At 32.7% G+C, this 15,050-nt stretch overlaps 1 protein-coding gene and 1 pseudogene across 5 annotated transcripts in view; both read left to right on the top strand.

Annotated features, from left to right (window-relative positions):
- The window catches only part of Tbc1d5 (TBC1 domain family member 5), a 501,737-nt gene that overhangs the window by 210,852 nt on the left and 275,835 nt on the right, over window positions 1-15,050 (top strand). The window lies entirely within an intron of this gene.
- LOC144253603 (outer mitochondrial transmembrane helix translocase-like) lies at window positions 12,678-13,577 on the top strand (annotated as a pseudogene).

Here is a 15,050-nt window from a genome sequence, read left to right as displayed (position 1 = left end):
TAAACTGAATTCAGCATAAAAAGATGATATTTTATCAAGAATTTGTTTATTCTGGGAATACATGATTAGAAGAATGTTACTGTAATTCACCTTATTAACAAATAAACGGAAGATCATTTCGGTAGATGTAGGGGAAACAGCTAAAAAATTTATATAACTTTGTGATAAAATTACTGGCAACAAATGTGAATAGAAGATACCTGAGATTGTCCTTAATGTAAAAAAAGGGTATCTAGAAAAGAACTACAATAAAATCATCCTCAGTGGTTAAATCTTAAAATTGTTCTCTTTAGAATTAGATACAAGAAAAGAACATGTAGGTAGTTATTAGAATGAATATTTAGTTTACCTATATTTGCTATTACAAAGTCAATATGCAAGAAAAGTTGTACTTGCAAGAACACCAAAAATCAGAATTCAGCAAGACCTCAATATGTGCATAGAGCACACTGAGATCAAGAATGGAGTCTTTAGGTTTTTCCCCCAACTAATATATAGATTCAGAGTGCTTTTCAGTTAAAATACTTGAAGGTTTTTTTTTTTTTTTAATTTACTTTACAGGTTGATTAAAGTTTTTACATAAAAAAAGTTTATTAGTCTCTCCAGTGCTTTTTGATTTAAAATCTATTTTATATCAGTATGGCTATGATTAGAAAAAGATGAGGAAGGTCATTCTATAATTTTAAAGACATTGGTACAGTATGAGGACATATTTCTAAATATCAGTGCACCCAGTATCACACTACTGAAATATATAAATATTAATTACATAAAGGGAGGGAATGAAATAGAGTAATGGTGGAGGACTTTAACACCACACTTTCAGCAATGGACAAATCATCCAAACAAAATCAGCAAAGAAATGGCAGAGTTAGTTAAATTGTACTCTAGAACCAATGGACCTCACCAACATCTACAGAATATTCCGTCTAGAAAATACATTCTTCTGAATAGTATGAGGAACATTTTCCAGAATAGACCATATATGGTATAAGTCTCATTTTTTTTAAAAAAAAATGGAAATCGCATCAAGTATCTTTTCAAACCACAGTGCATTAAAATTAGAAAATAATACTAAGAAAACTTGGGAAATTATATGGATACATCAAAAGTAAACAGCTTAATCCTGAGCAACCAATGGATCAAAAAGGAAATTTAAAAATTCTTTGAAACATGAAAATAAACTATACCAAAACCTGTGAAATACAGCAAAAACAGTACGAGGAGGGAAGTTTATACCAAAAAATGCCTACCAAAAAGCCAAGGGTCTATGGGTATATCTCAGTGGTATAGTGTGTGCTTAGCAATTCTGAGACCCTGAGTTTTGTGCCCAGCACTTTCCAGAGGAAGGCAGACAGCTGTCAACAACCTTGTTGCTATATTTCAAGGACTAGAAAAACAAGAACAAGCCAAACTTCAAATTAGTAGAAGGAAAGAACCAGTAAATACCAAAGCAGAAATAAATGAAATAGTTAAAAAATACGAAAAGATCAATAAAAATTTTCTTTGAAAGTATAAATGAAATTGTCAATCCCTTAGCTCATCTAAGTAAAGGAAGACTAGTAATCAGATTTAAAGGGAAATGTTACAACTGAAACCACAGAAAGATGAAAGGATCCTTGGAGGTTTTCATGAACTACATGCCAGTATATTGAAGAAATTGTTAAGTTCCTGGACACAAACATCATAACAAGAGTGAATCATGAAGAAACAAAAAACTGAATAGATAAGTAACAATGAGATAAATCAATAACAACAAAAGTCTTCCCTCAAAGAAAACCTAGGGACCATATGGCTTCATAGCTGAGCTCTACCAGACATTTAAAGAAGAGCTAATACAAACTCTTTGAATTATTCGAAAAAAATACGAGAGGAGTCACTTGCCATTATGCACATCTGTAATCCCAGAGATTTGTGAGGCTGAAGCTGGAGGATTGCAAGTTCAAGGCTAGCCTTAGCAACTTAGCAAGAGTCTGTTTGAAAATGAAATTAATTAATAAAAAGGTCTGGGAATGTAGCTCAGTGTTAAAGCCCTTCTGGGTTTAATCCCCAATATTAAAAGAGAAAAAAAGAATTTTACCAAACTTTATATGAAGCTAGCATTATTACCCTGATACCAAAACCAGACAAGGAGGTAACAAAAAGAAAACTCTAATTCAGTATCCTTGATGAACATAGATGCAAAACTCCTTTGCTATTCAAATCGTAGCAAACTGAATCTAGCAATATTTTAGGTGGATTATTCACCAGGGTCAACTGGGATTCATCTGAGATATATGGACGATTCAATATGAAAATTAACAGAATGAAGTACAAAAGAACATGATCATCCCAGTAGATTAGGTTTTTGTGGATAGGGAGCAATTATGAGAAGAATGATCTAAAAATATTCCTTAAGGAGATAATGAAAACATTGAGAAACACTCCTCTACTAGATCTTAAAGTCAGGTAGTAAATGGCCTCTAATTTTATTCTTCCTTTTAAAAAAAAATTTGGCTACTCCAGTACCTTTGCCATTTCATATAAATATTAGAATTATTTTCTCTGTATCCTCAAAAATCCTGTTGGAATTTTAATAGGAAATGTGTTTCAATTTTTTTTTTTTTTTTTTTTTTTTTTTAGCAGAGCATTCTGGCTGTTTTGTAGATACTTTGTAGGTGGCAGTAGAAATGGGGAGAGCAGTTAGGAGGGAATACTGTCCTTAGGGGATAGGTAATGGGTTTAGATTAGGAGTAATGGTACTGAAAATGAAGAGAATTAAATAACTATGGAATATATTTTTATAGTGAGCCAAGAATACCTTTTGTGAACTATTTGCAGGATGGCAAGAAAACAGATATAATCGGAAAGAGTCCTGGACATCAGTATTGAGCAACTAACAAGAGAAGTGAAACTGTTTACTAGAATGTTTGATATAAATGTATAATTCTATAAAGTAAATAAATATAAAATTAGAATTGGAGCAGGGAAAAGAGATCTAGTTTGTTTTGTGGTAATATCTTGGATGTGTGATAGACATTTTTGAGGAGATGTTTACTGAACAGATACATATGTGAGTTTTGAATTCTGGGAATATGTAAAGCCTTGAGATATGGTTATGGTTGGCACTGGATTTAGGAACATTATGTAAATAGAGCAGGTAAGGCAGAACTGAACCCCAAGATGCAATATTTAGAGATTAGTTCATAAGGGTTTGTCCTTAGTATGAGAATTGAGAATTTAGTCAAATTTGGGAAAAAAAGGTTTAATTGTGGATAGGTGCTTGAATGTAGAAGCCTTAATCTTTTGACACTCTGTCAAAATATGTCTTCTGAAGATTGGAGTAGTTCTTTATATTTCCATACTTAACTATTTGTTACTATTTGTTTCTTTTAGCGTTCAGTTTTCTTTTTTCTTATGGACAGAAAATTGATTCCAGTTTTCAGATGTCAATATATCTTAATCCATACTTACTTCAGATACCTGTATAAGAAATTACATATTGTTCATTTTAAAAAAAATTAATAGGAAACAGGATATATTTCCCCATTTTGTCCACAGAAAAACAAAAGATATGACATTTCTCTGAGAAAAATAAACTAACATTATGATGAAGGCTTTTAGTTACAATATTATAACTCAAATCTGTCTTGATGAACAAGTATTAACTATTTTGTATTATCAAATGGTAAATCAAAAATAGCAAATTTTACAAAATGTGGGTATATGTGCATTTCACAGATTAACAGGTATTTTCTATTTTTCTCTACCATGTCAGTTTACCCATTGTTAAGTTACTTTAGCAGAAATCTTTACTTTTGTAAGTTACATTTCTGGCATAAAAATGAAGTTTAAAAAGTCATTATCTTACTAATTAGAGTAAATAAATAAGTAAAATTTTAAAAATGTTATCAGCTTCTCCCTTGTGGAACATTAGTACAATGTTTGTTCCAACATTATTATGATTTTTTATTTATGTACTTTTTAGTTATACATGACAGTAGAGTATAATTTGACATACGTATACAAAGATGGAATATGTCTTATTCTAATTAGGATCCTAATCTTGTGGTTGTACATGATGTAGAGATTCACTGTGGTATATTCATATATGTATTTAGGAAAGTTATGTCAGAACCATTCCACTGTTTTTCCTCAAGCATTACTCTAAATGGGTAAAAAGTGGACCTTTATTTATTTATTTTGTTTTTAGGAGAATGAAATAAAATATAAGAGGGAATTCGGCTAGAACATTTATTTTGTGTTAAAATAAGAAATAGAAAAACCTCGATGTCTGTCCATTAGCAGGCATTTCTATCTTATACATAAGCAAATTCTCATCAAATTTGGTTTGTTGACTTATGGCCAGAACATAAGTTTAGCTTAAGAGAGAAGAAAATGAAGTATGTGGATCTGCAGAGTCACTTCCAAATTTTACTTTTGGTAGACATATAAGAAAGGTTCAAACCTTCCATGCTACCTTTGGCAATTATTGTACCTAAGCTTCATTGTCTTTATTTTTGCATTTTAGAAATAAAGTCCAAATAAATACATAAAGAATTCTGCAGCATTCAGGGATTCTAGTTCTACAAGTTTGTGTATGAATTCATGTTGCCTTAGTGTGCTTAATTATTTTAATACTCAATCCAAAGCAAACATTTTTTGATGGTATATTAACATGAAGTTGCTCAAATAACTGTTTTTTTCCATTTTATTTCTTATTATTCAAATACACTTTCAAGATAGTGACCCTTAATGTTAACCAATGTGATGGTCTTCTTTTATTCTGTATTTTAATTGAAATAGTTTTTTTGTTCTTATTTTTCCACATTCTAGTTTTTTATCAAAAACATATGCAGTCTGAATTTTTTTTCGCTTTATTGTAGGGATTAAATAGCCCAGCTATGATGACTAAGTCGATGGATTATGATGCTCTGGTGACTCAGCCCACATATATTATGATATTAATATTTAGAATTTAATTTAGCTATCAGGCATCCAGTCCTAGCTCTCTTAAGGTTCTTGTTTTTCTAGAGATTATTTTTCCTCATATTTGAGTACCTTTCTCTATTTAACAAGCTCCTTTTAAGTTCTGGGAATACAGACAATAATCTCTACTCCAAAGAAGCTTACAATTTTAGGGAAGACTGATAATAAGCAAGATTAACATGATAAGGAAAATATGTTCTATGATGATAAGTACTGTGGAGAAAAGTAAAGCATGGAGGAAGGGTAGGAAGTGAACAAGCGGTCATGAACAATTTTAGTTAGAATAGGTGGAAAAGTTTGTATAGTAAAAATCTTTCATAAACTTCAATGTATTTTAAGAACATACAAGATTAGTATTGAATTTTAATTTCCAATTACATAATATGAGTATGGAAAACGATGTCCTGCAACTGACATCATCATTTATTGGTGTGTTCTGTTGGTCTGACTTACTTTAGTATATACTTTAAAGGGTGAATTTCTTGCTCCATGTGAAATTATTAATGTTCTAACCTCCTTCAGCAGCAAGTATGTACTTTGATTGCTTTTAATCTCTGTACTAGAAAGGAGGAAATCAACTTAATTTTATTAGCACATATAGATTCTAGTGCTCTAAAATACAATTAAAATCCCATGTATTGTGGCTATATGTACTGAATATCAATTTACTTATTCTTCGTTTTAAAAAATGCTTTTAATATAGTACTATTACTTGTCAACTTTCCTAGATCTTGCTAGAAAACAGGGAAAGCTAGATAGTTTCTTTCACAGTGTTTTGTACGTATAATTGTTTCTTTAAAATCTGTTTCTTTCACTTACTGCTTAGTCAAACTTTTTAAAAATTATTTTATCCTAAGAACAAAAGAAAATTGATAAGAATATCATTTTCTTATGCTCTTAGATTTTAATCCCACTATTAAAATACTTTCAAGTACATTTTAAGAGTATGATTCATTTTTACAATACAGGTCCACCGAAGAGAGAGTGACTACTGTGCTCCATTTATCTATATGCCCAGTATAACCTGTCTCTTAATACTTAATTTTCTGGGTTGTGATTCCATCCAGCTGTCATGTGAATGGCACCATCGCAGAGTAGAAAGCAGCAGTTCCAGGCATTGTGCATTCTCCTTTTGGCATGATGGTGCCTGTTGAATCCAGCATGGTGATCCCTTACAAGGGGACCCATATTTTACTAGCATGATCATACCCAAAATGTGCCATGTAGAGGAAACCATAGACCATTTCCCTTAGAGAAGTTTGTGTTGCAAAAATCAATTTTTAAAACATTCACGTTTTCCACAGTAGTGCAGAAGATGTTGTTTCAAGGCCTTTGTGATACTATTGCATGTGGTTTGTAATAATTTATCTAAGTCATTCTATTATTGTAAAGCTTATTACAATACCGATTTAGATTTATATTTAGAAACATAGGTACATTTCAGCATATTCAATTTCTATTTCTCATTAGCAAAAATCTTAGCCTATGCTATTTTAATACCAATGTTAAATTTTATTCTGCTATACTTTGCATATAATATTTTTACTTTTTTAAAAATTGGAAATAATGTGAAATAGTGATTTTTATGACTCATAAATGTTTTCTAAGGGAGAATATGATTGCACAAATAGTTGTCATTACCCAATTTTCTTATATTAGAAAGGCTTCCTGCCTCAAATAATATTTTGAGTCAGTTGAGGAAAAATAGCTTCGCTAGTCATGCTTTTGTAAGAAAACCTAAGAAAGTCACTAACTCTTTAATGAGAGGGAAAAACAAAATGACAGAAAAGGAACAAATAGGAGTGAATGAATGAACATGAATTTTAGTGTGAACTGAAAGAAGGTCTGCAAAGTTAGACTAAAGTGAAAGATTCTGAAGCTAAGGCTCACTCTACTGCATGAGGGACATAGCTCATTTTATAGCTATATTTCAGATTGCATGGATCAACAAATGAGATGATTAACTAAATTCTTTATTTAAAACATTTATTCTTTTGTTTAGTGTACTTCTTTCCCATGGACAATAAGTTATGTATCCTAATAAAAATTACAGAGCAAGTTGCATTTGGAAGATCAGGTCATTGTAACTCATTGACATTAGGCCACATAACTGAATAATGTCTTCCTTCAGTGAAATACATCAAATGAGATCAACAATTATGACTCATAAACATGCCTTGCAGGCATAAAACAGCAGGGAATTAGCATGTGAGGCTGATAAATATGCATGTAAATAAGCTCCCAAAGGAATAACATGGGTTTGATTGATAGGTTTAGAATTGGAACATATGTAAACCCCTTTATTCCTCATTCTGGTGTAGCTAAGTAAGGATGCGTTTTACTTGTTAAAAAGTTTCAATAACTTTGTAAATCTTAATGCCACATCTGTTTTTTTTTTTTCCTTGTGCATGTCACTTGTAAGATTAATTGAATTGTCTACAGGCTGGATGGCCTGCACATAAAGGAAATAGGAACATGTGAATGAGTGGCTGTGCATGTGGGGCTAGAAAGGTGGTAAGGATCTTTGGGAAATTTGTTTTTACATTGTAAAATGATGTACGATTATACGAATTTCTTTTGGAATGAAGATGTGACATAGCAGATGACTGATTCTCTAATTGTGTCCTCTGTCTATATTTTACTATTAATAATGCAATTTCTATTTCCTAAATTCTTATTGCACCTATGATAGGCCGTAATGAAAATGTATCATTTAAATAATATTTTTGTTTATTCTGGCTCTTCAAACTCAGTATTCATAAACTTTTATGAAAATGTATTAGGAAATGCACGTTCAAATGATATTCAGGTATCAGGGAGATTCTGGTTCTGTGTTCATGCCTCTCAGCTACCAAATGATTTGTGTAACTAATAATTCATTCCATTAGGTTCAAGTAATTTCAGGTAGATGGAAGAATATATGTGACTTTTGATTTCATGGTGCAAAGTCTTGAGTATGCTGTGGAAAGTCTAGAGACTCACTATTGGCATGGTGGGACCATTAGTGCTTGCTTCTGTAAGGGAAGCATTTTCCTGTCTCTTTAGTAATAAACTAGTGAATAAGAAGCAGCATTAACTTGATCCAATATGTTGCTTATCTGCAGTTTCACTTTTGGCTGTTTTAGTTATCCATGGTTAACTATGGTGTGAAAATAATAAGTGAAAAATTCCATGATAAACAATTTATAAATTTTAAATTGTGTGGATCTGAGCAGTGTGATGAAGCCTCAAGCTCCCTGGGACTTGGATCATCTCTATCAAGCATGTCCACTCTATATATGTTGCTGCCTGTTATTGACTTCATTGTCATCTTGGTTATCTGATTGTCAAAGATAACAGTGTTTGCAGTGTTTCTATTAGGGTAACTCTTATTTTGCTTAATAGTTGCCCAAAGCATAAAAGTAATGACACTCACACTTTGAATATGCCAAGGAGGAACTTCTACAAGTGAAAAGGTGACAGTGTTTGCAGTGTTTCTATTAGGGTAACTCTTATTTTGCTTAATAGTTGCCCAAAGCATAAAAGTAATGACACTCACACTTTGAATATGCCAAGGAGGAACTTCTACAAGTGAAAAGGTGAATGTTCTTGACTTAAAAAAATAAAATGTATGCTGAAATTGCCAAAATCTATGGTAAGGTTGAGTCTCCTGTCTGTGAAAATGTGAAGAAGGAAAAAGAAATCACAATTGTTGCTCTTCTTCCTCTACCTGTGAAAGTGATTACCATAGTGTTACAAGTGCTTAGTTAAGATGGAAAAGGCATTACAATTGTGGGTGGACAGTATGAATGGAAAAAGTATTGATAGATGGCAGTGTTTTGTGTCAGAAAGCATAGAGTTCATATAAAGATTCCAGTAATCAATCCCCTGACACAAGTAACATCAATCCATTTTTGCAAGTAAGAGATGGTCACACAGATTCAAGAATGGTTTTAGACTGAAAAACATAAAATCTACTGGACAAGCTGTGTCCTAGCAGACCCAAAAGGGTCTTCAAAGAAACTACTAGATCTAATAAAGGAATTCAGTAAAGTGGCAGGATATAAAATCAATACGCATAAATCAAAGGCATTCCTGTATATCAGCGACAAATCTTCTGAAATGGAAATGAGGACAACCACCCCATTCACAATATCCTCAAAAAAGATAAAATACTTGAGAATCAACCTAACAAAAGAGGTGAAAGACTTATACAATGAAAACTACAGAACCCTAAAGAGAGAAATAGAAGAAGATCTTAGAAGATGGAAAAATACACCCTGTTCATGGATAGGCAGAACTAACATCATCAAAATGGCGATATTACCAAAAGTTCTCTCTAGGTTTAATGCAATGCCAATCAAAATCCCAACGGCATTTCTTGTAGAAATAGATAAAGGAATCATGAAATTCATATGGAAAAATAAAAGACCCAGAATAGCAAAAACAATTCTAAGCAGGAAGTGTGAATCAGGCAGTATTGCGATACCAGACTTCAAACTATACTACAGAGCAATAGTAACAAAAACAGCATGGTACTGGTACCAAAACAGGTGGGTGGACCAATGGTACAGAATAGAGGAGATAGATCTGGATTCTCTGTAAAAACCTGTATCCATCATGGTGCAGGTCAGAATTATTGATCTCTGAATGTTAGGTTTTCTGAGGTCTGTAGCTATATGCCAGGTTCGTGGGATATATGAGTGGAAAATAGCAGATTTTTCTCTTCTAATGAGCTTACATTCTAACAGGCAGAAATAATGTAGTAAAGAATTAAAATAAATTGTGTCAAAAATTGATAATTGCTTTGGAAAGAAGAAACATATTTCAGTTGAAGGGGATTGATAGTACATGTATAAGTGGGGGAAGCTGCAAAATTAAATATCAGGGTAGATTTTACTAGAAGAAAAAACTGAGCCAGCAATTCAAGGAGATGAAAGAATGAGGCTTTTGAACATCAGGACAAGGACATTCCAAGCTGAGGAAATAACTAGTGCCAAATTCCTAGAGAAGAAGCTGCCAAACATGTTCTACAGGTCAAGTGAAGTGAGGCCACATAAGTTAATTGAATAGTTTTCTCCTTATTATTTTCTCAGTTGATCTTGGACTCCTTTGAGTGTACCTGAATGTCTGAACACTTGGTCTGGGTTGACCGAATTGGCATCTGCAGTGGTCTTGCTTCTGGGTACCTCTGACCTTTAGACTTTTTGATTATTCTTTCCTTTAAACCTTCTTCATTTGACACTTTGAAATTGTACTTTTTATCATTGTATTTTCTTTATTTTCAATCTCTACTTTTAGGTATTCTGATTAAGTTAGAGCCCAGGGTAGATTTATCTAAATATATAGGAAAGATCTATAAGACAGAGTAGATTCAGCTAAAGAGTGAAGAATTTAGATTTTGGAAATACTGATTATTGGGCAGATAGGTTTTTGAGATAAGATCTATAAAGTATATCTTTTAGTAACCAGCTGAGAGCAGTACTCCATTCCTCCTCCTTCCACTATCCCTCAAAGCATTTGGAAGTACATGATGTGTATGGATTTTTTTGGTTTTTTTTGGGGGGGCAGTTTGTCATGGTAACTAGGACATTCCATTGATATTTATTTGGTTAAGTATTAAATGCTCTGTTGCACACCTAGTAATTTCACATAATGAAGAACTATCTTGACCTACATTCACATAGTTACACCACTGAAATGCATTAAAGATACCACCAGAATGGTGTGAGTCAGCAAGAGAGAGTTCTGTACAACTTGGGAAGGCATTTTCCTGGAAGAGTGGTTTACTATGTCAACACAGGCAATAAAGCAAATTTCCTGCCTGCCTTCATGAGGCAGAAACACTGGCTTAGTTTCCATTACTTGCTGTTGTAGGGAAAAGAGGCTTCCAGATAAGGCTGTGCATTGTTTTTGGCTTAAATGGAGAAAGCTTCTAAAAAGATAATGAATTTATGTGGAATGAATGTTACAATGGTAATACATGTGAGTATGTCCAAAGGGGATGTTACAGGAAGGAAATTGGAGAAGGTAGGAGAGCAGTTCATAAGGACATTTGATTATTTGGTTTCAGAGTTTAGATTTGAGTTAGTAATGAGGTGGTGCAAAACACACAACCCTGCAATCCCTTGATCTGTATTTTACCATGATAGATACAATTATTTATATGAAGATTGTATTGGTGGTTATTTTTATCAATATTGAGAAAATGAAAGCAAATACTAACTTTCTAAGATTCGTAGAGGTAACACTGTCATGAGTTGTGAAGACAGTGAATAGAGTAGGGGCTTGCTTTGCAACTAAAGAGCCATGTAAGTAGCCTAAAGCATTGTGGACCATAAGGCGGCTCACTCAGTAATCTAGAAATCTTCCAAGTATTGGACTTTAGAGAAGCCCTTACCAAGTAAATACATAGGACATATTAACAAAATACATCGAAAATTTATGGAAAGGATACTTCCAGATAGATGAGTATTTGTAAAGAAAACATGAACAGTTATCTTAACTGAAAATGAATTTGAACTGTGCTTGCATTATTGCATTGGTATTGACATGTCAGAGACTAAGATATTCTGTTAGCTACATAGACTTCTAATTATACTGCTTTATCTTGTACTGCACTTGAATCAACTTATAGTAGAGTGCTATTTTCTGTGCTTTATTTGCAAGTTAACATTTTAGTAATTATCATAAATAGTTACCTTATTTGAATATTGTGGTTTATAATCCAACTGTTATGTGAATCAACCATAGTTCTGCCAAAACTTCTATTAGTCTGAATAACCTATTTCAGACTGCATTTGTTTCCATTTTTCTGATTGTTTCATTACTCAAAACATAGTGCTGCTTTAGTCAGAAGATTGGAGTTATACATGTGCTAGTATAATAATCTCTCACCATAATTATATTGAAGCTAATATTGTGTTATTACCAATATTTTTTCAGTCTATTTTTAAACCTGTTTAACCCTATGAGTTTTATATTCAATAACATTGAAAAGAATGAAATATTTAAACAGTTGAAAAATCAGAAAAGTTTACCTTTTGAGTCAAATTATAAATGTGTATAAATATATATAATGTAATAGAAATGATCACGGGAGCAAAAGTTCTGAGAGACCAACTACATAAAAAACTGACTATAGTGTAACTATATAGTTATGCTAACCTATGTAGAAAAAAAAAACTGTCATGGATAAGGAGGATTGTCTAGAAATGGTAAGGAGTAAATACTGGCAGTAACCATTTGAACATTAGCTACAGAAGGGGCAGATACTTTAGAAAGCCATAGTGTTCTCAGCATTATATCTCCAAGGATGTGGAAGGATGAATGTATCATGTTAGAATACTTAGAAGCCATTGAAATTAGTGTTTTCTAATGCTGCCTTTCTTTTGTATTTTCCATGTCAATTTAACTTCTCAACTTCTGAAGTGGTTTTTCTTATATATAGTGATGATGGAGTTTAGAGTCTCAAATGTTTCCTTTCACAAATTTTTTGGGGCCCCTTATACTACATTCATTAATTGGCATGTATACTTTAATTTCATTCATGTACAGAACTGGCTTGAACTACATTGAAAAAATCAACTTTTAGTACATTAATAGTAGAGTACTCAGCATCAGAATGCAGAAATACTTAACAAATCACATTCTATGAAAGCTTCCCTGTGTAATGTACTTTTGACATAAAATCAGTCTTCTGTTCCTCCATTTCTGCTTTGAGGTTAACGATGAAGAAGGTGCATGCTGAAGTTTTTTATCTTTACTGCAGTTGGAATGAAGTTGATGGTTTCATTTTCTGCTTGATATTTGGTGCAGTAACATACTTTACTAACAAATAGATGGTAGATGCAGTTCTTCGAACTAGCAAACAAAAAGTAGAAGCTCAGAAATAAGAGCTCCTAAATATACACATAGACAAATATAGAAATCCAAATATAGATATTAAGTACAACATAAATGAATCATAATCATTAAATCTTTATTAAACTATATGTATAGAAATATTCTAAATATTAGGCAGGAAAAAATAATGAAACAAAGAGTCACAAAAATGTGAAGCTTTCAGAAATATGAAAGGCATATTGCTGCTCATGTATTAGACCCTCTTAACATGTATGGTACTTGGAGTGGTTTAGCAGTTTTAGGTGATGTCATTTATTGATCTGAAAAACAGTCATATTATCTATAGAAGAAGTATTTGAGAATTTCAGGCTTCTTGCAGCCTCCAATAATATAGTCTTTATGATCCTCTAGCCTCTGGTAAAACATTGATTGTCAAGGCTACAGCCAAGAAAGCAAGTCATCAATTTATTAACCTTCAGCCTTATAAGTATTATACAGAATCTCAAAATTTGGCTGCTGCTGTTTCCTCCCTTGTCATAAAGCCACAACTTTCCATCCTCTGAGTAGATGAAATATATTCCTTCCTATGAAACTGCTCACATTCTAACTATGAAGTTACAGCTTTGGCTAAGCTCAGTTTATGAGTCTCTAGGATTATTTTGAATACTGACCACAACTGCCACATCATAGTAATGGGAGCTACTAAGTGTCCTTAGGACCTTGACTTGACTATAACAAGGATGATTCTTATAGTATTCCACATTTACCTGCTTGCTCTAAAATAGAGAGAAACAATACACTTGGTATTATTTCCTGAACTTTAGAAATCTTATTGAGGGTAGTTGGTGCCTACAACTGTATGTCCTAGTGTTGACCCTACATTTTCTCCTCATTTGCAAAGTTTCTGGTCTGATTCCTAGGTCATTGATCCATTTGTGTTGACTTTTGTTCAGGGTGAGAGATAGGGATCTAGTTTCATTCTTCTACATATGTATCTAGTGGTCTTAGTAGCACTTGTTAAAAAGGCTGCCTTCTCCAACATATGTTTTTGATGCCTTTGCCAAAGATCAGATGACTGTATCTGTCTCCAGTTCTGTTCCATCAGTCTGTTTGCCTGTTTTTATGCCAAGACCATGCAGTTTTTGTTATTATGAATCTGTAGTATAATTTGAAATTGGATTTTGTGTCCTTTATTACATATGATTTTTAGAACTTTTTTCCTAGTTCTGTGAAGAATGTCATTGGTGTTCTGATGAGAATTGAATTGAATCTGTAAATTGCTTTTGGTAATATGGCCATTTAAACAATATTAATTCTGCCAGTCTGTGAACATGATAGGTCATCTTATGGTGTCTTCAATTTCTTTCTTCATTGTTCTATAATTTTCACTGCAGGGTGTCTTTTACCTCCTCAGTTAGATTTATACATAGGTCTTTAATTTTTTGAGGTTGTTGTATACAATTTTTTTCTGATTCTTTCTCAAATTCATTGTTGGTGTTGAATATTTGATTTTCATAAACTGATTTTGAATCTTGGCACTTTGCTGAATTTATTTATTACCCGTAGAAGTCTTCTGGTGGAACTCTTTGGATCATCATCAGCAAAGGGAGATAATTTGACTTCTTTTCCTGTTTGTATTCTTTTTATTTCCACCTCCTTCCTACATGATCTGGCTAAAATATCAAGTACTAAGTTGAATAGGAGGGATGAGGGTGGACATTCTTTTGTTGTTCATGGTTTTAGAAGGAATACTTTGTATTTCCCCATTAAGTATGATATTGGCTTTGGGTTTATTGTAGGTAGCCTTTATGATGTTGAGACAAGTTTCTTCTATCCTTGTTTCTTCACTGTTGTTTTGAATGGATGCTGAATATTTTGAAGGCTTTCTCTGTGTCTAATGAGATAATTGTGATTTTTTTCCAGAATTCGTCATGTGGTGAATATAATTTATTACTTTTTGTATGTTAAACCATCCTTGCATCCCTGTAATGAAACCAATTAGGTCATGTTGTTAATTTAATTGGATTCTATTTCATATAAAATTTTTTGTATGTACATTTATTAGGGATATTGGTCTATAGTTTGCATTTCTTGACTTTTCATTGTCTGGTTTTTATATCAGGATGATACTGGTTTCATACAATGCATTTGGAAATGCACTACACCTTTCTATTTGGGGAAATAATTTGAGAAGCATTGGCATTAGTTCTTCTTTAGGGATCTGGTAGAATTCAGCTGAGAATCTGGTCCCTGGATTT

The sequence above is a fragment of the Urocitellus parryii genome, chromosome 3 (genome assembly GCF_045843805.1).
Source record: "Urocitellus parryii isolate mUroPar1 chromosome 3, mUroPar1.hap1, whole genome shotgun sequence".
In the NCBI taxonomy this organism is placed as follows: Eukaryota; Metazoa; Chordata; class Mammalia; order Rodentia; family Sciuridae; genus Urocitellus; species Urocitellus parryii.
This window is presented reverse-complemented; position numbering and strand designations above follow the sequence as displayed.